The sequence below is a fragment of the Uranotaenia lowii genome, chromosome 2, assembly GCF_029784155.1.
Source record: "Uranotaenia lowii strain MFRU-FL chromosome 2, ASM2978415v1, whole genome shotgun sequence".
NCBI classification, from domain to species: Eukaryota; Metazoa; Arthropoda; class Insecta; order Diptera; family Culicidae; genus Uranotaenia; species Uranotaenia lowii.
In genome coordinates this window covers 132,728,768-132,752,180 of record NC_073692.1, presented here as the reverse complement: position 1 = coordinate 132,752,180, position 23,413 = coordinate 132,728,768, and the positions used below count along the sequence as shown (strand labels likewise).

At 36.6% G+C, this 23,413-nt stretch overlaps 1 protein-coding gene across 1 annotated transcript in view; it reads right to left on the bottom strand.

Moving 5' to 3' along the window:
• LOC129749478 (trafficking kinesin-binding protein milt-like) overlaps nt 1–23,413 on the bottom strand; it is a 311,591-nt gene that overhangs the window by 221,106 nt on the left and 67,072 nt on the right. The gene's annotated exons all lie outside the window — the stretch shown is intronic.

Genomic DNA, 23,413 nt, shown 5'->3' with positions numbered 1-23,413 from the left:
ACACTCGGACCGCGACCAGTCAAAATGACTGGTAAAATTCATAACCCTATAACTCAAACAAGATAAATTTTTTTCGCTTGCTTTTGGTTTCATTTGCAATCCACATTCAAGACAATGAGCCTTAGTTGATTTATGGTGGGCAGGAGTGTGTCATTCGTAATGAAATTATTGATTTTCGATGCGAAGTCATGAAATTTTTTAGGAAATGTTCTCGGATTGACCGCTGTGTGGCGCTTCAAACACTTTACTCCCAATTTTTTTAGTCCGTTTTGTTGCTAAACTATAATCAAACTTTCTGTCAAAATTTGGCAAAATTTCATCAAGATTTGTAAAAGTTATGTTAGTTTTAAGTTTTAATACATGTCCATTCGAGTAATCGAGTAGTTTTAGGTGATAAATATGTTTTATACTTAACTAGAATGAGTAAAATAATCATGAATTGTGTACTCATTTACTCAAATTTGAAGACATCAGCTATGAAACCGAATAATTTAAATGATATTTCAAAATGGGTGAACGGAATATTTTTCATATGTTGGTTATCCACTATGGGTGCACGGTTACACCGCAGTTTCTGCCCAAGTATGTATTCACATGCATTCTTAGATTATTAGGTTCGACAAATTTCCAATGGAAGTTCACTTACAGTTATTCTGGCACCCGTGTATATACCTGGCCAGCTGGGAACTGATTGAACATTCTTATTGAACATTCTTATTATAAGAGGTAATACATCTTACTTGTCGGCAACTTATGGGGTTTGAACCCAAGTGTTTTCTTGCCGATACCGGGAATCGAACCCAGTACGCCTGGCATGGCTAGACCAGACTCGCGCCAGGCTATCTGATAGACCACAGTGGCGCTAAGATATTTCAACATGGGTGCACGGATTGGCTGTAAATTCGCCGTTAAAAATTATATAGAAATAAATAGTTTTCAGCTTGCTTCGGAACACAAAATATTTTTGAGTTAGATATGATAGGTATTTGAAATGCAATATTGATCAATCAAAAAACTTTTTAGGAAAAACAAATCAACGTGTACATTTTTATTTTCACTATTTACCGTCGCACGACATAACTTGATGCATATAATTCCTAAAATTCACTCGGTCCATGGTAACCGTTTTCCAATTTCTTGGATGTTGATCAGATCTTATCAGATAAATATACGATTGCAAAAACCTGTGTTTTAATAATAAATAAATCGATTTATAATGTTAAGATATAATTTAAATATTTTTTTTTCCAGGAATAAAAAAACGGAACTTTAAATAAAAATCGTTATTTAAATCATTATGTTTCAACATGAAAGACATGGTTTCGACTTTGGTTTAGTTAAGATTTGTAAAAATGCTTTTCAAAAATTTGCAAAAAGTCCAATATTTGATTAAAATGCAGTGAATCCGTACACCCATAGTGAAAAACCATGTATTTAACACAATTTTTCATTTGAATCTATAAAAGTCTTTATTCTTTACCTTTAGCATGCAAAAAAATTAATTTTGGATGAATGGCGGTGAATCCGTGCACCCATGGTGAATTGCTCTACTTATAGAAAAAGTTTGCTTCAAAACCTACAATATCAGGTATAATTTATAGGCAACGTGTTGAAAAATTTCAGAGCGGTGGATGCTAGAAAATATCTACTAAAACAAAATTGAAGTGAAACCGTGCACCCATGGTCAATGCCAATAGCTATCTAACATAACATGATTTTATAATTAAATTGATAATGTGTTTTAATTTTTTGATAATTATTTGAAATATTCATTCTATGACATACACGCATTCGTCAACTATGCGAAAATGAGGTGATTCCGTGCACCCATGGTGAAAAAATATTTCCATTTTATAACAAAAATGATATCGAATAAATAACAAAATAATTTCAAAAGAAAAAAGTTAAAAATATTATAATATAAAAAAATTTCCCTTTACCAGTCATTTTGACTGGTCACGGTCCGAATAGGTATATTCAATTTGCCGGTCCTTCTAGTGTTAACAACAGTTTGTTGACTGAATATTGATTAAGCTTAGTAAAAAAAAATAACGAAAGATTCAAGGTAATCAAACAAAAAAGCGCAGAAGTTTCACTAGAATAAACTTCTACCTAGAATATAAATTTTAAATTCAAAACTAACTCAAAGAAATAAGCAAATGTTCGTTAATATGAACTTTAGTTAATGGAACATTGAGCAGAATTTAAAAAAAAAATATTAAAAATTTTAAAAGATTTTATGAAGTTTGTCAAAAGCGCTTAAATATTTTTTGGAAACATTTCAGAAGTTCCTCAGAATACTGAAGTAATTTCATAAGCCAACCTGCAATAAGGTGGAGAGATAGCTGAAATAGGTTTTGAAATCATTAATTGATACCAAGCTATATTTTAAAGATTAATGTCCATGCAAACTTTGAAAAAAAAAAACAGATTTTTTCGAGTCGATCGAGTCACTTTTCACAGGTTTACCTCACATTCAATTCAACCAAAACCATTAATAGCATGGCAAATGTTACCTGCCATGCCATTTGTTAAAGTTCTTATACTTTTTGCAATTTTCCAATAGAGCACTCGATTTCATCATGATATAGTATATGACATCTACAATATAGGTACATATTTTAGGAAACTTTTAGTACCTCAATGTAGTGAGTATAAGTTTTCAAAATGCTTTTTGCTTTGCAAAGTTCATAGCATCAACGTTGCGCAGATGAGGCAAAACAATCAACTTCCTTACTGGATCAGAGTCATTTTGGTATCCAATTTAGATCGTGTAAATTTTTCCACAATCGAAAGAAAAAAAGGAACACGTCAAATTGACATAAATATAATGTTAAACCTGATAAATACTGACTGCGTGTTTTGAAACGAGTGACACAAAACGGAATTTTAAGAAATTGAAAAAAATGTTTAAAAGTAAGCTCAGTTGTAAAGTAATTATTGAAAAATGTGACTTTAGTGACCAAATTTCAAAATGAGTAACATTTGAGTGACCAGTCTGAAAAAAGTGACAAAGTTACTAAAAAGTGACCAACTTCTAGCCCTGAACAGATTTTTCGTGATTGTGACGTCTCAACCTGTACCAATACTAGAGCAGGGCTGCCTTGGCACTACCTTCTTTAAATATTCCTTGCCTTGTCTCACATTTTCGCCTCATGTCAATATTAACACGCGCAATTCAAATTACTCATTCATTGATTTAATTTCGGTGAAAATAGTGACTTTTGGTGATAAAAGTGACCATTTTTTGGAAAATAGTGACTTTAGTGATCAAATGGTGAAAAAAGTGACTTTTTAGTGACTGACCCAAAAAAAGTGACCAAGTCACTTAAAAGTGACTCGCTACCAGCCCTGAACTAGCGGATAAGCTTCAAAATGAACCTCGTTTGACCTCCTCAAGAAAATCTTGACAACCCATGCATCAGAGGATTTCCAATGAATATAGTAATGAATACAGCAATTGATAGCTGTTATGAGATTTAAACTTCTTTTACGGTTAAAAACAAGGATAATTAGCCGGTTAGGGTCATATAGACCCGGATTACTATTGTGGCTGCATCTGCAAAATTACTGTATCGATTTTCATAAATTATACTATTTTAGAATCGTCTACATGTTCACTATGTATTTATGAAGAAAGTTTTCTTTTGACCGGTCATCAACTATTCGTCTTTTTCGTTGGTTGGAACTATTCCAAGTTAGGAATTCCTTACTCGACCTTCACCCCAGACAGAAGGGTTGGCGACAAAAGAAAGCCATAAAAAAGTTTCGACAACCCCCTGCCTAGGTTGAAGACCCAAAGCATTGACACTTTCGGACGACCTTCCACCATCAGTAATGAATGGTCACTCATTTGAATTAATCCAAAGATGGGGGGAAAACTGTATGCATTTCTAGTTTTATTGCTAGACAAAAAGCGACAATCGATTGTGATCATTTTCTGTTGGATGGACCACGCGTGGCGACTTATCGCTTCTCATTAGCAACTCATAAACAAGATAGTATTAGCAATCTACAACAATAATAAACAGCAGCAGGTGAAAATGCATCATTATAGTATTTTTTCATTCATTGCCTTCAGTTTTAAACCAAGCTTTGGGATGGACTGTTTGTGGTGATTTTATAATTTGTGCAATTTTCTGCGAGTTGAGCGGGTGTGATTTATGCGTGTCTGTTGGGCTAATGTTATCGGACTCAATCGACCATTCGTGAATAAGTCTGCTGAGTATGGAGTATCTCTTGGGCAGAGAAATGCAAGCTTTCCTCAAACTCTTCTGCCCCTTGAAAATGCACCTTCAGGGCTGTGAGTAATGGATTGGAAGCCACAGAGCAGAAGAAAATGATAAAAATCTTTTACCACCAGCTTAAGGGAAAACCACCACCTTGCTCGACCAAAAAAAAGTCTGACCTTCGATGTTTGTTGCCTGGTCTCGGAAAACCACGGAACCGTGCGGCTGATGCCGGCTGAGACGTGATGGAGGATAGAAATTAATTAATTAGACTGAATAAATTTGTTTTAATTTTGTTTTTCCGTACTTGTCCGATAAGCAAGCAGGTAAGTAAGCAGATGGATAGAGAGAAATTCGTGACAGCTCAATAAAAGAAAGCGCAGATTTTCCCAAAAAGATTGTTACAATTATAGGTGCGATTATGTCTCGTTTATCTTCGACCAAAAATTGATATCACTTAGAGAGGTGACTGCTTGCTTATGTAAGCACTTTTTGTCGTGCTTATTTGAATTTTAATTGATTTGGTGCGCGAGCTGGAGAAAATTTTCTATCTATAACTCATTTTAAGCGGCGTTGGTTAAAATTTCGGGATAATAATTCTTCTCGGAGATTAGCCGGTACCTGACGCCATAGAAAATTAGTGACGAAATATGCCTTATTCACTTAGACATGAACTTAAATAAAACGAACTTTTTTTCGGTCCAAAATTTTATCATAAGCCAAAGCATAAGCCAAAGCTGAAATTTTGGCAAAGTTTTAGAATATCACACATTATTTTGCACAAAATATAGTAAGGGATGTCATTTAATGGTAATGCATGAATTTTGTTTATATGACTTTTTTTATCAAATCAGTTATAAGCTCTGCTATTATATTACTGTTAAATTATGATTCGACTTAAAATTAAGGATTCAATGATAAAAAGTATAAATTTTAAATAACTTTTAAACTCGCCTCTTATTTCAATATCTTATCATTTAAAACTTTCCGTAAAGCTTCAATTTGTTGAATTTCTGATTTAAAACTGAAATAGAAAGAAAAATCACAAACCTTTTTGTATAGAGATTCTGTACACATGATTTTCAAAGTTCAATATATTACACCAAAATGTAGCAAAACCATTTTTGATTTTTTTTTTTAATTTTTAGACTTTGTGTTTCATGAAAATTCGTTCATGCAATGTGATAAAAGCATATTTTTCTCAAACTGGACTGGTTAGATATGTTGGTTTATCATAAGGTTGCCAGAAATTTTTCAGCACGTTTATCTAAAAACCTGGCCCAAACCGAGAATTTGATTTCAAAAGTTTCGACAAAAATCCGGGCAATATCTTGGCAGATTTGGTCAAAATTCAGGATTACTCAAAAAAAATGGAGCAATTTTTTTGTTTTTGAAAAAATGAAAAGTGACGATTATAGATTCTATGAAATGAGAGGAATGTGAGAGTTTATTTCAAGCTCAATCCGAAAATATAAATGAGAAAGTGTCAAATTTTTCTGTCTGATTCGTCCAACTGACTTATAAATAGGCTTAGCTTCATTTTTTCAAGGTAGAAAACAAAATCCGGTGGTAAAATCGTGCGCAAAATATGTAGGCTGCTTGTGGGAAGATTTCGTAATTTCAGCAAAACGAACTGTTGAGGGGTCACCTGGCAGGTTTTCAAATAAAAACTTTTCGTTGAAAACTCTCGCGTGTATTTTTCGGAGATAACCAAGGAGAAAACAATTGAAAAAAAAAATATGTCTGGTAATTTAGGAGACTGATGATCTGTGGAAGCTGAAAATCGGTCAGTGATTAAATATTGACGATTGACCCGATGTATGGCTAAATATACAAAGAAGACTGTCTCCGAACGCGACTGGCTTCGTATAAATGAATGAAGGGAAGGGAGCGATCTCAAATAACCATAGAAACATTCCTCGTATCCAAATACGTCTAATTTGGTTTCATTTGCTTGATTGGTTCTGGGGCTATGTAAAAAATTGTAAGGGAGCCCCCTTCCCTCCTTTCTATCTCTCCACTGGAAAAGAAAGGGTTCCAAATCAACATAAAAACATTTCTTGTACCGAAATACACTCCCATGCCAAATTTGGTTCTATTTGAATCGAGTTATGAAGACTTCTTACTTTTGTTTAAGAAACCCCCTCCCTCCTTCCAGTGAGATGGAGGAGTCGCAAACTATGATAGGAACCTTCCCCGGCTTTAGTATCCTCCTGCCGAGTTTCACGTAAATCGGTCCAGTTGTTTTCGAGTCAATAATGAACAGGCAGACAGACAGACAGAAATTCAGTTTTAATACATGTAAAGGGTTATACGGTCAAAATTTGGTCAATATCAACTTGACGTATTTCTTTCAATTTTGCATTTAAAAAACCTGAACACCCTTCATTTTGAAGGCGTGTGTGTGTAGAATGTTGCTCCTATTTTGATTTTGGAATTCACTCTCCAGTTGTCAAAATGTCGTCCCAGGAAGAAGAGCAGTGTATCAAAATTTTGCTCGCGCATCGCGGAAATCCGAGCAACTCGCACGCAAAGCTGGCAAAATCGCTAAAAGTTGCCAAATCAACCGTTACAAATGTAATGAAAGTGTTTGGGGAACGTTTGTCGACAGCCAGGAAGTCTAGATCGGGGGGAAATCGAAAACCGGAAGCCGCTGAGACGACAAAGAGAGTTGCCGGTAGTTTCAAGCGAAACCCTAACCTCTCTCTCCGAGATGCCGCAAATATGCTGGGTGTATCGTCCACAACCGTGCATCGAGCCAAAAAACGAGCCGGACTATCGACTTACAAGAAGGTAGTGACTTCAAATCGCGATGATAAACAAAATACGGCGGCCAAAGCGCGATCCCGGAGGCTGTACACGACAATGCTGACGAAGTTTGACTGCGTGGTAATGGACGACGAAACCTACGTCAAAGCCGACTACAAGCAGCTTTTCTGAAGCAGCTTCCGGGACAGGAGTTTTATACGGCAAAAGGAAGGGGAAAGGTAGTAGATATTTTCAAGCACATGAAACTGTCAAAGTTCGCGAAGAAATATCTGGTTTGGCAAGCCATCTGTACCTGTGGCTTGAAAAGCAGCATTTTCATAGCTTCCGGGACTGTCAACCAAAAAATTTACTTGAAAGAGTGTTTGAATAAACGTCTGCTGCCTTTCCTGAAGAAACACGGTTGTTCCGTACTGTTTTGGCCGGATTTGGCATCTTGCCATTACGGTAAAAAGGCCATCGAGTGGTACGCCGCCAACAACGTGCAGGTTGTTCCCAAGGACAAGAACAATCCCAACACGCCAGAGCTCCGCCCAATTGAGAAATAGTGGGCTATTGTCAAGCGGAACCTAAAGAAGACCAAAAAAACTGCTAAGGACGAGCAGCAGTTCAAGGCAAACTGGCTTTCTGCGGCGAAGAAGGTGAACAAGGTGGCTGTACAAAATCTGATGGCAGGGGTTAAGCGTAAGGCCCAGAAATTCGGATTTGGAAAAGCGGAAGCCTTACTGAATATTTTTCCTGAATTTTATACTAATGAAACTTGAAAAAGAAATTTAATTTGATTTATTAAATAAACGATTTCACCGATTTACACGCGTTTTCCCTTGACCAAATTTTGACCGTATCACCCTTTATAGAAAACCTCATTTTTTGTGCCTGAATTTCAAAACATTCATATTGTTTTTCGTTTAGTATTTAATTCCGGAGCTGAAAGATGATGAGTAACTAACAGCTCTGTACCTAGTACTTTGAAAGATCGAACGAATATGTGTCTTCAAATGTCACTTGAGCACTTCGCGGACATTGTAGGCAGACAAAAATATGAAGAAATGCCAACGACCCACAATATTAACAGTTATCCTCGACACTCGACGCCAGAACTTATCCATTCATTCATGTGTACCTTTTTCCGGTGCGACACAAAGACAAATAAATATGAACATACACAAAACGTTTTCAATTTGAATATTTTCTTAGAGACTTCTTGTCTACGGGCACCATATGCTTCGGTTAAGAACGACACATTCTTTCAGTCAAGTAGCATGAAGTGTTCCGAAGAATCACGCACGATTTCGTTCCGTTTTTTTAGCTTGTTAATTTTTCCCCATGGATTCAGCCGAGGTCGTCTAGTCGGATATGCTCGAGTAAAGTGTATTTTCATTCACGATTTCCCATGACAATCGAAAGGAAATGATCGACTCCCCTTACATGCTCATACCTGTGGCGACGCGTGCTGCGCTCGTGGGCGTTAAATTAACCTAATTGAATTAAATTAAATTGTTTCTTAGGTGTTGGTAGATAAATACATAAACATGCACCATGCCTTCAATTTGCGTTATATTTTCGTGTTAAGCAATTATGATTTCAGATTTTTACTTTGCTCGACTAAAGGGACAATATACTGATTTATTTCTAGCTGCTCTGTTCGTTCATTTGAAAAGAAAAGTAGCTTAAATGAAAAGGTCCTTGACTAAAGTATTAATCGGAATTAAAACTAATAGGTTTAAAGAACACGAAAATATTTAGATTTTATCCAGTATTTTTGTCATTTTTTTTGTCCAACTCCTCTCAGTATCTGCAATAAATAAGCCTTTGGGTTTGGCAATATAATTTTGGATTTCTTATGCTTAATGGGTGCATAGCAACGGAAGGTCAAAAGTGAAATAAACTATTCACAGGTCTGTCTACAAGATTAAAGCGTGTGGGAAAACATGACCAAGAAACTTGGGCAGCTGGTCAACGAACGTCCAACCCCCCAAAAAAACCTAAAATCCCACGTTTTCAATTACTCCGACCAAGAAAAGGTTGAGAACTTACTCAGCCTTGTAAACAAAGGTGTCAATATTTAGTGCCATCATCAGGCAGTCAGTCAGCAGCCTACATAAACATTTTAATGACACTGCACAAAGGTGTCAAACTGCCGATTATAATCGGTAATTTCATAATTTATAAAATTGATTGACGAAATAGTTGAACCCATTGACAAAGTTTGTTTTATTTCAGTTTTTTTGCTGCGCGACATTTCTCAGCCCAGTATAACTGCGAAACCCAAACAACCGACAACGGGTGTTAGATTTACAACCGTAAACAGTTGATGATTTTACTTGAATGAACTTTAATGCGACAGGCGGCACCCCTCGAAGCCCAAAAAATAATTTTTAACTGGGCGCCCACCCGCCCACAAAGAAGACACAAGAAAGTCGTAAATCTGACTTGACCCGAGTACAGTTTTGACGGACCCCACAGCGTCTTTTGTTAATGGACCCAAATTAGGATGAACGATGGATGGCAATCAAATCCGACATCGCCTGGTAATCTCCAGCCATCTAGTGAACTATAAATTTTATTTTCATTGTAACAAACTTCTTACATTGCCATTCACGATTCGTTTCGGATACCGAGAGTCAATTTATCATTTCGGGTGGCTACTCGAGATTAAATGGCAGGCGCATTCCGATTGCGTTTTAAGAATTCAGCAGAAAATTTATTCACTTAGATTTCACTTTCGTTGGCAGCGCTCAAGTTTTGGGCGAAATTGATGTGCGAATTTCGGCTCCGGTTGATGGCCGGGCGGCTTAAAGTGGAATTAAGTTTTGACGTATTTCTTCACCGGATGGACAGATTTGACTTTCGATTTTTATGAAACTTTCCGTGACCGGTGTGATTTTAGGCTACAATTACACAGCACAGTTTCATGAATGCATATCAGAATGTTTTGGCTTTTCATATGAAGATAAGGACACGATTGTTGAAGATTTTTCGTTTTGAAATTCCAAAGTTTTTCCCGGTTTTTCTTGGTTTAGGCTTCAATAAATTTGTTGAATGTAATAAAACCTTTTTTACAAATTTCTCCAGCAGTGTCGGAAATGCTTGTAATGATATTTTTCCATTATTTAAAAACTGTATAAATTTACTTTTTTACATCATTCATCATCATCATCATCATTCCTAAGTTAAACGAAAGTATGTACATCAAACAAATTAGGAATCAGTTTTTTATAAATCATGTAGATTTGCTAGAGCATCAGTTATCAAAGATTGATTTCATTCTAAACTAATTAACTTTTAAACTTAGAAACTTCACCAAAACTATTTTTTTTAATCTTTTCACCTTGTTTTAATATTAAAATCAATCTACAGAATTTCAAAGTATTTTTTAATTTCCAAATAAATTTACTGAGTTTTATAGTCAAGCTATTTTATTTTTGAAATAATTTTTATTAGTTTCTCATTGTTTTTCAATTCCGATATTTTGTGCTTTGAAAACTTAATCTTCTTGGAAGCTTTTAAATCTAGGGAAAAAGTCGGATGAGACGGACACAGCGGGTTAAACGGACACTTTAAATTTTTCGAAAATTACAATGTTTAGCACAAACCTAATGATGGGAATATTCTCACCTAGGTATATCAACACTTTCCAGACCCTTTGTAAATTTATAGCAAGAAAGGTCTCATAATAGTAAACAAAACAAGCAAAAACTTTGAGGATCCATTATTTGATGTAATTTTTTCTCCTCATAAAATAGTTCATAACTCGCCTAATTTTCGAAAATTTCAACCGTTTTCAAAGGTGGAGTGTTGCTAAGGCGGGTAAGACGGACACATAAGTAAGTAAGTTTCTCCAGGTATTTTAAATTTTTCATCAGTTTGATCCTCCATATGCCTTCAAAAGACCTTGGCAAGAGCAATAGTCGTTCGAAAAGCACTCACCATCTCAAACAGGAAAGAAAAACTGTAAAAACAGGTTCTCCGGTGAAGAAAGCGCCTGTGAAATACGGAATTCCGAAACCACACTGTTTTGCTTCTGGACTCGGACCAGTTGGTTCCATTTTGGTTTTAAAACGTTTTCAAGTACTTAACTCACAAAAATATTTTATTTTTACAGCAATTTTTGAGGCCATCTGTATGAAAACTTGGATGAAAAAAAGCAATATCTGATTTTCTATCGCGAATCTAACTTAGGGTGTCAGTCTTACCCGACTTTCCCCTACATCAGGGGTGAGCAACACGCGGCCCGCGGGCCGCCTGCGGCCCTCGAGACATGTTTGTGCGGCCCGCGAAGCTTATTTAAAATTCAATGTATTTACCGATTTATTTCTACTTTAGATTGTTAATTATCATAAAATAGCAGTCCCTAATAAACCAAATAATGATTTATCAATAACTTGATATGCACGTCACTTGTTTGCAGTTGCATTTGTCCCATAATCATCCAGATTGTTGACTTTTTGTAGGATTTAAGCTTTTAATTGAGTTCTTTCAAAGGCTTAGATGCAATATTATTTATTGAAAAAACGTAATATTGGAATTAGTTAAGTAATTATTTTTCGTTTCAAGCAAAGTTAAAATTGTATGATGAAGTCAAATATTTTTGTTCTTGATTAATGACAGAAATTGGGAACGTTTTATAACAAAGACTGGGTGAACGATTATAGATTTATTATCGACATGACTCAGCGAAACTTTGATTCCTTGACAAAACAATATCTGTAATTCTGTGATTCAATCATAGGAGAACATCTTTTTTTTTTATCTCTGTTTCAGTAACTGATTTTGTAAGATTTTGGCGTTCTGAATTCAAAACATTAAACACATTTCGTCATTCACTTCTAGTTTCCCCGATATGGCATGTGAATTTTTTCAAATTGATCAGTTTGGGGTAAAACCGATCTTTCATATCTGTTTAACCAATAAATCTACATAAAAAAAACAAAAGCTGATTTTCAATCAATTTACTACCCTTCATTCAATCAAGGACTCAGATATTAACAAGAAATTCTTGTATTAGAGATGCAACGCTTCAAAAAAAAATTAAATTAAAAATAAAACTTCTGACATCATTAAAGAATGTTATTTAATATTGGATATTAAAGATTTTAATTCATTCAACAACTTTGTTGAAGACTACGAGACGATTTGACTCACGGTTTTAAAGATTCAATATTGTTTAAGTTTTCCATAACTTTTTTCTCAGAATTAAAAATTACTCGCGGTCTTTGGGAAACTTGATCATTCAGCCAAAGAGTATTTGTATTTCTCAGTTTTTTTTTCCAAAACTAATTCAATAACTATTTTTTACTTATATTTGAACATTTTCTCGAAACGTTGACAAAAAAAAATATTTATTAAATATTATTTATTAACTATTTTAAGAAATTAAAATAAATAAAAAATAAAATAAATATTTTTGTAGAGAAATGAATCCAACTTAGATGAAATTTCAGGGACTAGATAAGAGAAAATCGATGTTGAAAAACATGCGAAAAAAATTCGCCTTGTCTCCCGGTGAGACTTGAACCCACATCTTGCGCCTCTCCGGGGCCCATGTATTAACATTCTACTACAGGAGACCATTCATTCCGATAGACATCGACACTCAACCAGTATAATATTCATACGCCAGGTTGGTCTCCTGTAGTAGAATGTTAATACATGGGCCCCGGAGAGGCGCAAGATGTGGGTTCAAGTCTCACCGGGAGACAAGGCGAATTTTTTTTTTCGCATGTTTTTCAACATCGATTTTCTCTTATCTAGTCCCTGAAATTTCATCTAAGTTGGATTCATTTCTCTACAAAAACAGTTTCGCTGACTGAATGTTTGAGTCAAGACCCATCTCTGGGTCGCAATTTAAAAATAAAATAAATAATTTAAGAAATTTCATAGGCAAATTATGCAAACATTGAACTTTATTTTTAATTGAATAAATAAAATTTATGTAATCTGTAAAATAAAATTCGAATCAAACATGTGAACAGTAACATTAACAAATTTGATTAAAAATCTGTGAAATTATGAATTTTTCATAACTTTGCTAAACGTCTCAATGCAATGATTAAAAAAAAATCACCGTTTGTAGAAAAAAGTTGAGGCTTCACGACAAAATTTAAATAAATTGAGAACAAACTTTTCGAAAATGGGCAAAGAATAAAAATCGCTATGGTTGAGCTCCATGAAACGTGATGAAACTATTAAATGGAAGTGATGACGAAAAATACCATCTCATCGGTTCGAACAAAAAAGAGTTTTTCTTAAAAAACGGTTCAAATCTTTTTACAAACCCTAAAAAGGCTTTCAAAATTTTTCGTTTTCAATAAATATAAGGGAAGTAAATGAGGTTTCCTTTTTGTAAATAAAAAAATATTCGCTAAACATTTCAAATCCATTAAAACATTTAAATTATTGAAAAATGATCAAGGTTTGATGATGAACCTATTCAATTTCAGCTTTAATTAAAAAATTAATAAAAAAAAAATGTTTATGCAAGTACATGAATTCGTTTTTTTGTCAATATTTGTCGTTTTAAAACATTACGTAAAGCTCCGAAAACTATTTTTACCTAATTTTTATGTTAATGCGGCCCGCCAAAAGAATTTCAAATTAAAAGTGGCCCGTTGCTTCAAAAGGTTGCTCACCCCTGCCCTACATTTTTAATAAGAAAAACCAAATTTCTATCTTTTGTCCTTTCCTGGACCCAGTATTTCAATTCCGACAAAACATCCAGAGCTTGAAATTTTCAACTACAAAACCTGCGCTTGAAAATTTATTAACGTTTCATTTATTTTTATTACTTTAAATAATTTAAATATTTAAATATCTCTGTCTGCATAGCATTAATTCTGAATCTCATTTTTTTCATATTTTCATATGAAATTTTTTCATATATATATTTTCATTATATTCAGGTGAATAAATATGCTATCGATCATCTGAACTTCATTTTTGCGTATGATCAACAGTATTGTTGATATTGGTAAAGTTGTGAGAGAAAAAATAATGAAAAAATAATTTTTTTGAATAACTTTTTTTTATCGACAGTTTTAGGCTCGATGCTAACATTTTAAAAATCTGATTTCAATTTTAATCAATGATTTTAAGTGGTTATTTATCAGAATCGGTTTAAAATAGAAAAAGTTATGGTTATTATTTTACTGAAACAGTAATATTTGCATTTTGAATAATTTAACGAACCGCAGTGTACTAATCATAATTTACATAATATTCCGTCTCACGACATAACTTGACGAACATAATTCCTAAAATTCACTCGGTCCATGGCAACCGTTCTCCAATTTCTCGGACACCCCACGTTCGCCAGATCACGCTCCACTTGGTCTAACCACCTCGCTCGTTGCGCTCCCGCTCGTCTTGTTCCTACCGGATTCGTAGCGAACACCTGTTTTGCAGGACAGTCGTCCGGCATTCTCGCAACATGTCCCGCCCAGCGTATCCGGCCAGCCTTCACCACCTTCTGAATACTGGGTTCGCCGTAGAGTCGCGCGAGCTCGTGGTTCATCCTTCGCCTCCACACTCCGTTCTCCTGTACGCCGCCAAAGATGGTTCTTAACACTCGTCGCTCAAATACTCCGAGTGTACGCAGGTCCTCCTCGAGCAATATCCATGTCTCGTGCCCGTAGAGAACAACCGGTCTAATGAGCGTCATATACAGGTTACACTTCGTGCGAGGACTAAGTCTTCTCGACCGCAGTTGCTTGTGGAGTCCATAGTAGGCACGACTTCCGCTGATAATTTGCCGCCGGATCTCAAGGCTGATGTCATTGCCTTATTGCTGGAAAAGCGGGTTCGGTCGGTCTCGGATCCGCAGGCCAGCTTGTACTTCGTCTTGGACGTATTAATCATCAACCCAATCCTTCCTGCTTCACTAAGCTTAATATAGGAAGAATTAAAATGATAAATCTCACTCGATCCCAGCTTGATTTGATTATTAACTTATCAGAAGGTCACATACTGGTGAATACTGGTTTTTCATTTATAAATTTTTTCTTCATTGACTGACTGCTTTTTACAAATATTTCACCCGAAGACTGCAGCACGATTGGAATTGAAACAAAAAAAGTTATTGCGGATCAAAGATTGTATTTTGGCCGCAAATTGTCGTTTAAAACGCAATGCGTAAAATGCACTCATTAATTTATTAATGTTTAATATGCAAAAAAAGAAATTCAAAATTGATGTTATGCAGTACGTGATTTTTAAATATAAATACAAGTACTTATTTTTATTTTTTCTAAAATTTCATATTTGGAGCATAGCTCGAAAATTGTTCTGCTGAGATTTTTTTTGAATTTCACTTTCGGATTCAGCGCCCGAATTTACATGAAAAACTTGGGTCAGTCGATGAAGTTCACTATTTTTTCAAATTTTTTCAATTTGATAAACTAGTCTTATTCGATGAGGCAACTTTAAAGTTTAATGCGTAACGTGAGTATTTGCTTTGTGCTTTTAATATTATGTCAATAAACCACATTATATGCTTAAACCATGCTCCATTTTAGGTTTCCAAAAATTGGATTCAATATTACGAATCTGTTGGGCGAAACTCATTAATGCACGGTTTGGGCCGTTGACTTCGATGTCCGTGTTTCATAAAAAGTTGCACGTATCACAAAATATGATATAATCATTTTATTTTAGGACAATCCGAAAAAAATCTTTATCTTTGAAAATGAGCTTAACCCCACTCAAGTCTGTCAATCAGAATAAGATATAATTCAGATTGGAGAAATTTAAAATCGAAAATTTAGATTACTTAATTATAACTGAATCAGACGTAAATATCTTGGTGAGATACGTTTGAGTTATTATTTTGATATGCTCTCCTGATCGCGTTGGTTATTGACTAAAGTAATCCTTTGAGGTGACGCATGAGTTGGGATTTGGAAGAGCTACGGTTGTTAGTGCTTTTAAAGACTTCTGGAAGACTGTTGTAAGATGATGGTCCAATGTAGGAGATTCTGCGTTGACCGAAAGATGTTGAACAGCGACTTTGAAGCAAATGATTTGACTGACGAGTGATTCGAGAGCGAGTACCTGAGCTAAACAATAAATTACGGTTATTATCTGTGGAGTTTAAATTATCGAACACGTACATTAATGTTTGCAAGCTGCACAATTTAGATAAAGGCAAAACATTATGAGATGTACTTGAATAAAGTCATGAGGTTGAATAGAGGAAAGGTAGTTTTCATACAACAATTTTGTAACCGGGCAAGAAGTGACAAAGAGACCCCCTCCCCCCCCCAACACTGCGATAAGGTAGATAAATTGGGAATGAATAAATGCAAAGTAAAATTTCATAAGAACATGACGCGGTACAAAATTCCTAACTCTCCAGAGAATGTCACTCAAGGAAGATGTTTTTTTGATTATGTTGTTTATATGAAGACTCCAGAAAAGTGTATCGACCAATGTCAACCCCAACTATTTAAAGTTGTCAACTTTTTCCATTGCAGAATTTGCGAAAAAAATGTGATTACTGCTGGTGATAACTCTTCTGGATTTCGATAAATTTAAAGTTAGAAGGTTACTGTTGAAATATTTGTGAAGAATTTCTAAGTCTTTTTCCATCTGTTTAACTTTAATCTTTGGGCAAATTTCAGGATAAAACAAAGCAGTGTCATACGCAAACAGTCTGGGAATGCCGTGTAAAGGTAAATTGCTTAAATCATTGATGTATAATAAGAATAAAAATGGCCCAATATTACTGCCTTGTGGTACACCTACATCAAGGGGTTCCAAAGAGCTTTCTGCTTGGTCGATAGAATAGAGTTGTTCCCGACCTGTAAGGTAGCTTTTAATAATGGTATTAGCAACACCTCTTATACCATACCGATCAAGTTTTTTGAGGAGGATTTCGTGATCTAAAGTATCGAAGGCTTTTTCAAGTCTAGAAACAATCTTCCCACGATTTTTTTGTGTCTATATTTTCTATGACCATTTCACACATGGCTATCAGTGTACTGCAGCCGGCTCTGAAGCCGTTTTGTAGGTTGTATAAAATATTATTTTCATTAATGAATTGGTTTAGTCTGCTTTTTAGAAGTTTTTCAAACACTTTACTAAATACGTTAAGCGTTGAAATTGGACGGTAATTACTGATACATGTGGCATCCATCACCTGATTTAAAGACGGGAGCAACTTTTGCGATTTTTAAAATTTCTGGATAATTGGACATTGGAGTTATGCTTCGTAGAGTAGCAAATTCCCATAAGAACTTGAAGCCAAGTAACGGTTTTTTTTTTTTTTTTTTTTAATTTTATTGGCTTAACCTCTATACTACATAATCAGCCAAGTGATTCTCCTAACATTAAACATTTTACATATCAATTCCACTTTCTATTATAAAATTTACAATATTGAGGTAAACGTCAAAATCTTTCTTTTTCAGAATAATTTGAATATCCGGTACTATTCCTTTTCGAACTAATATCCGCCAAACAGGTTCTCGAAGATGACTGAATCTGTTACATGAAAAAATAATATGATCTGGATCAGCTGTTGCCTCACCACAACTACATATAGCAGTTGGGATGATGGAATTTCTATGAAGATGAGCCGGAAGTCTGGAGTGATTGCTTATAAGCTTGGAGAGGATAACAATTTGTCTACGGTTGAACTCCAGGTTGTAAAACCAAGGTTGCAGAGAAACATTTGAAATAATGCTGTGGCAGAAACGACCTTTTGATTCCGAATTCCATATCACCTGCCAATTCAGTAATGCTGTTTTTCGTACAGGATATTTAACATCAAATGAAGTCAAAGCGTATTCCTCTGGTGAACCTTCAACGCATGCACGCTTTGCCTCCTGGTCCGCGAGCTCGTTCATAGGAATTCCTCTATGAGATGGAACCCAAATTAAAGTAATTTCGTATCCAAGATTTTGGGCTTCATTGACATACTTTTTTATCTCATACCAGGCGAATGGATTTTTTTGATTGAAACTCAATTTTTGGAGACTTGTGAGGCTGCTGAAACTATCTGTTACTATGATGTATTGACCAACAGGGAGTTGAAGAATACTTTTTGCAGCATGTCTGATCGCCAAAAGTTCGGCCATATACACTGATACGAAATTATCAAGCTTAATCATTTTCGTCGGAGCCCCGAAGCTATTAACCACGGAATATCCTGTTCCATCTATATCCTTGGAGCCATCTGTTGCCAGAACGTATGCATTCTCGTATTTTTCTGCTAGATATGTAGAAACCACCTCAGCTGTCGAAGATTCCTGGATTTGATCACAGAGTGGTTTCACTGATAAATCTATACGAATTTTTGTTCTGGTTACTGCAGTGGGGAACATATAGCACGGGAAATTACTTAAGGATTGTCTAAATGGATCGAATTCATCAAGTTTTTTAATAGCTCGGTGTATTGCAGTTTCTTCCACACCTTCATTCAAAACGGGACTTGCAAACTGTTGACGCCAATAAGATCGAGATATCCTCCTATTAACGAAACGCATGACGGTCATATTTCTCCTTTGGTCCAAAGGCATAAGACCAGCCATAACTTCCAGTGAGCCAGTATGTGTGGTTTTGGTGGAGCCCAGACAGATCCTGATGCAGGCCCATTGGATCCTGTCTAGTACTATGGAATCCTTCTGCGGTAGGTCTGTCAAGAATATGGATCCATAATCGATTATTGATCGTACACATGACTTGTAAATACCCAGCATGGCCACCGGATGTGCTCCCCAGGATTGACCTGAAATACTACGCAGGAAATTGAGGAACGGAGTAGTTCGTTTTTTTATATAGTTAATATGATTCAACCACGATAAATTACGGGTTAGATGCAAACCTAATAATTTCAAGGACTGCACGTATTCTAGTTCGTATCCATTTATTTCCAATCTAGGGAGTGTATCGTGTTGTTTTTTAGAGATCAAGAGACATTTACATTTGATCGGGGACAGCTCCAACCCGAGATCAGAGATTTTGCGGGCTACAATGTCTAGTGCATTTTGAAGACTTTCGTGACTGCGTTGAATAATTTTCCCTCTAATGGCTATCGTTGTATCATCAGCGTAGTTAATAGTGATAACATTTTGCGGGATACTATTAATCAATCCAGCAATCGCTATGTTGAAACATAAAGGGCTGAGTGGGGATCCTTGAGGGAGCCCTCTCCAGGTGGTTCGTTCTGTAATTCGTTGGCCGTTTGAAAAACACAGAATCCTCTCTTCGAACAAATGAAATATGGTTTTTATAAGACACTCAGGAACAACCAAGGATCGCAGTTCACGAACCAGAATGTTGATTTCAACATTGTCGTACGCTGCTTTAATGTCCAGACTACACAGCATAACGTGTTCATTTCGTTTAACTGCGCAAGAAGCTTCATTTATTAATGGGAATAAGGCGTCCATCGTCCCACGACCTTTCCTGAAACCATTGATGGCCTCCGGAAAAATGTGATTGCTTTCGATGTAATGTTCTAATCGATCCTTAATTAACATTTCGTACACTTTGCGGAAGCAGGATGCAAGTGCTATCGGGCGAATAGAATCGACAGAGTTCGGTTCCTGACCCCCTTTTGGGATAGGAACAATTTTAAATGTTTTCCAGCTCCGTGGTATTTTATCCGATTTAAATATTTTACCGAAAATTCCCTGTAGATGTCTCAAAGCACTCATTGGAAGATGGCTGATGACCGAATATGGCACGGCGTCGATGCCCGGGGCTGAATCTTTTCCTGTTTTTAGAACTGCGAGAATATGGACTATTGAAAATGTATTCTCAACTTGTTCGCAACAAGCACAGTTTTCAAATTCTGGTGATGGATTTTTAACGGATTTCGGAGCCAATTTGTCCAAGAGTTGATGTGCTACAGTATCCGGAATCTTTCGAGCAGCAGATGGTTCACCTCGGCCTTTGAATCTTCTGGCCATTTTCCATAAAGTTCCGAGCGAAGTGGAGCTGTCACAACCGTCACAGAAAGTCTTCCAGCTTTTCTTTTTCTTTTCCCGTACTAGTGTTCTGAATCGACGTTCAGTAGCAGCATAAGATTCGTAGGCTTCAGCACACAGTTCTCGTTTCCATATGCGGAAAGCTCGTCTTGTAGCGTTTTTTGCCTCGGTGAGTTCTTCATCCCAGTACGGTTGAGGGATTCGGTTGTCGTTTACCACTGTATTTCTGGATGGTGTCGAGTCTTGCAAAGCCTGCCAGATGGTCTCGAAGAAAGCCTCATAGTTGTCCGTTTGTTCCCTTCCAGCGAAGTAATCCTCGAGGTGTTCCGAAAAAAGTTTCCAATCGGTTTTGCGAACATTTATTCCAGGATAGAGTTTCATCGTGCGGGTAAGACTCGAATGAAAAACTATTGGGAAATGATCGCTTCCGTTGGGGGAGTCCAATACTTGCCAGTCGAAACACAAACTGAGATTCGAAGAAACCAGCGTGATATCAAGTGCGCCCCACGTCCGGTTTGCATCGAATCTAGTTGGTTGACCGTCGTTGAGAACTACAAGATGTGATTCTTCCATCGCCTGATGAAGACGTTGTCCACGGGCATTTTCAGATTCGTTGTCCCACAAACAGTGTTTCGCATTGAAATCTCCTCCGATAATGCACGGTTTCGGAATAGAAGATAAAAATTCTTCAAAATTCTCTCGAGACACGTTGGCCTGAGGATGTACGTACACGGATACGATAGTGAGTGTACCGAAGTTACTTTGGATTTGACAAGCAATGTGATGAATTTCACCAGAATATATCAAAGGAAAGGCTATTGGGTTAAGATCAGTACGGATTGCGATCGCTACTCCCATTGAATTCCGCCTGTGATCCTTGCGAAATATCAGGTGTTGCGGCAGCCTGAAGCATAAATCTTTATCCAGGTGGGTTTCACATAGAAGAGAGATGTTGATATTGAATTGATTTATAAGTTGAATCAAAGAAGTGCGTTTGGTGAGTAAACCTCTGCAATTCCATTGCAGACATTGCAGAGAATTAGTGTCTGTTTGATTGACCGGTGTGTCTATTTTCATAACCGGAGGTTATCCAAACAGCTTCTTACTTTAAGATTAACCGCTTCGGTAATTTTCGCTAAAACCATCTGTTGTATTTTCAATCTAGACTCGAAATCATCATCGGCGACTTCCAATGCATCGGCAACAATGTCAATAACTTCATTTGACTCGACTGTTGACCGGATAGATTCGCAAACCCTATTCGAAATATTTACCTCGAGGTTGGGCAGGTCATCTTCCGAGTCAACCTCGAGACGACGTTTTTGAGAAGGACCAGTTACTTCGGCAGTTGTTGTTTGACATGCTACTTCCACTGCTGCAGATTTCGGTTGTTGATCGCATGAGTTGATGCTAATAGGAACTGAGTTTGGTGCGCAAAACCAATCCACACGGCCTTGCGAGAAAGTATTCTCACGTTCCTTATCTGATTTCTTTTTTAGGATTATTTTTGGACACATTTTGTGATCATTGGACCGATGGGGTCCAAGGCAATTCACACATCGCGGTTCAGTACCCTCACATACGTGGTCTTCGTTAATCGTTTGTTCCAAGCAATGGTTGCATCTTTTGGCACTTTTACAGCCTTTTTTATGATGACCTAAGCGCCAGCAGTTTCCACACTGCCTCACCGGGTAAACATATTGTTTCACGGAATATAGCACTCTATTAATTTCAACATGAGTGGGTAAATTCAATCCGGCAAAAGTGAAAATCACGGTGTAAAGAGCCTCTTCAGTGTCATCTGGCAACTTCTTGATAACACGACGGACATGTATCACCTCCGGGTTATCAACTTGGTTAGATTTACGTTTGTCATAAACATTTGCACATTGCAATTCTTCGTCAGTGACCTCGGGTTCGATGTAAGCGACCCCAAGGCACTCCACTAAACGCTGGGGTATAACAAACTTAACCTCCTTGCTTGAGTTGATGCTAGCTATCTTGTTAGCAGCATCCTTTGATCGCATCAGAATCTTCATTTTCGTCTTCGAAACCGGCATTGCGCGAATGAAGTCTTCTCCAAATTTCTTCATAAGACTCTTCGCGATTTTAGTTATGGAGAGATTTCCAGCAACAGATTCAGCCATGACCAAATATGGTCCGACATAATTATCGTGGTACTTCCGCACTCGTACATCATTCCTCGGTGACCTTGAAGTATCAATGGGATTCATTGCACGGCTCAAAATAGCGTGTGAAGAGAAGAGAAAAAAAATTAGTTTTCTGCAAGCTCACACAAAGCGATGTGTAACGGTTTGAGACCCCAAGAATTGAAATCGGAAACATACTCCTATTTAAGACCACCCTACATTACACTTTCCCCTGGATTTTGGTAACCGATCCACAGCTTTTTAACAAACCATTATTTTGAGAATCAAGAGGAATATAGAGCCACAGCCAGCTATATTTTGGAAGAACGAATCAATCAGGTGGGCTAGTTTACTTACAGGTATTCCGGCATCCGTGTATATACCTGGCCAGCTGGCAACTGATTGAACATTCCTATTTTATAGTCAGTTATAGAATGAAACACATCTTACCTGTCGGCCGCTTATGGAATTCGAACCCAAAAGTTTTCTTGCCGATACCGGGAATCGAACCCAATGCTTTCCAATGCCAGACTCGCGCCAGCCTATCCGCTAGAACACATATGCGCTCAAGCATCCATAAAAAAAGTAATGTTTATTTAAGATATAAGATTTTGTGGTGAATTCATTGGGGTTCCCAGATGATTTTTTTTTATTTCAATGTGTCTGAAAAAAAAATCGAAAAACGTCAAAAGTGTTGTATTGACACTCTAGTGCGGATGAGGGTAAATTCGTATAGAACTAGTTTGTACCTATTTATTGAAACTGTATTATTTTCTTAAAGGCAATTTTGTCAGGCGGTATTTGGATAGTGTTTTATCATTAAGACGTTTTCAATTAATTTCTAATATATTCATAGTTCCATAGCCCGAACTTTTCTTTCAACTTGCATTTTGTACCTGCATTTTTGAAGTTCAATCTAAAATATAACCTGTAAATAGTGAAAACAGCCAATATTCCACTGTTATAGTATGGTACCCACTTTAGCACCCGCGATATCACCCAAAAGCTATAATTATTTATCTTTTCATTATCATGATCACGTTCCGGGGTGACAATTGTTGATTTGTACCACACGACGTTGTCGTCTTCCGTACAAACTTGCCATTGCCACTACATTTGAAGCCAGCGACAGGGAGGCATTGAAGCGAATCATAGTTTTCCCCAGCTTGGCACCACCACGAAAATAAGTAAGTAAGTGCGCCGCCGATACGCATCGAAGCCCCAAAAAATAAGTGGGTACTCCAATAGAGGAAAGTGATGAAAACATGCATGGAGATTGGAAAGGGAAGAGAAAAAAACGACAGAAATTGTCGCATTTTGTTGCAACAACTTAGATTAT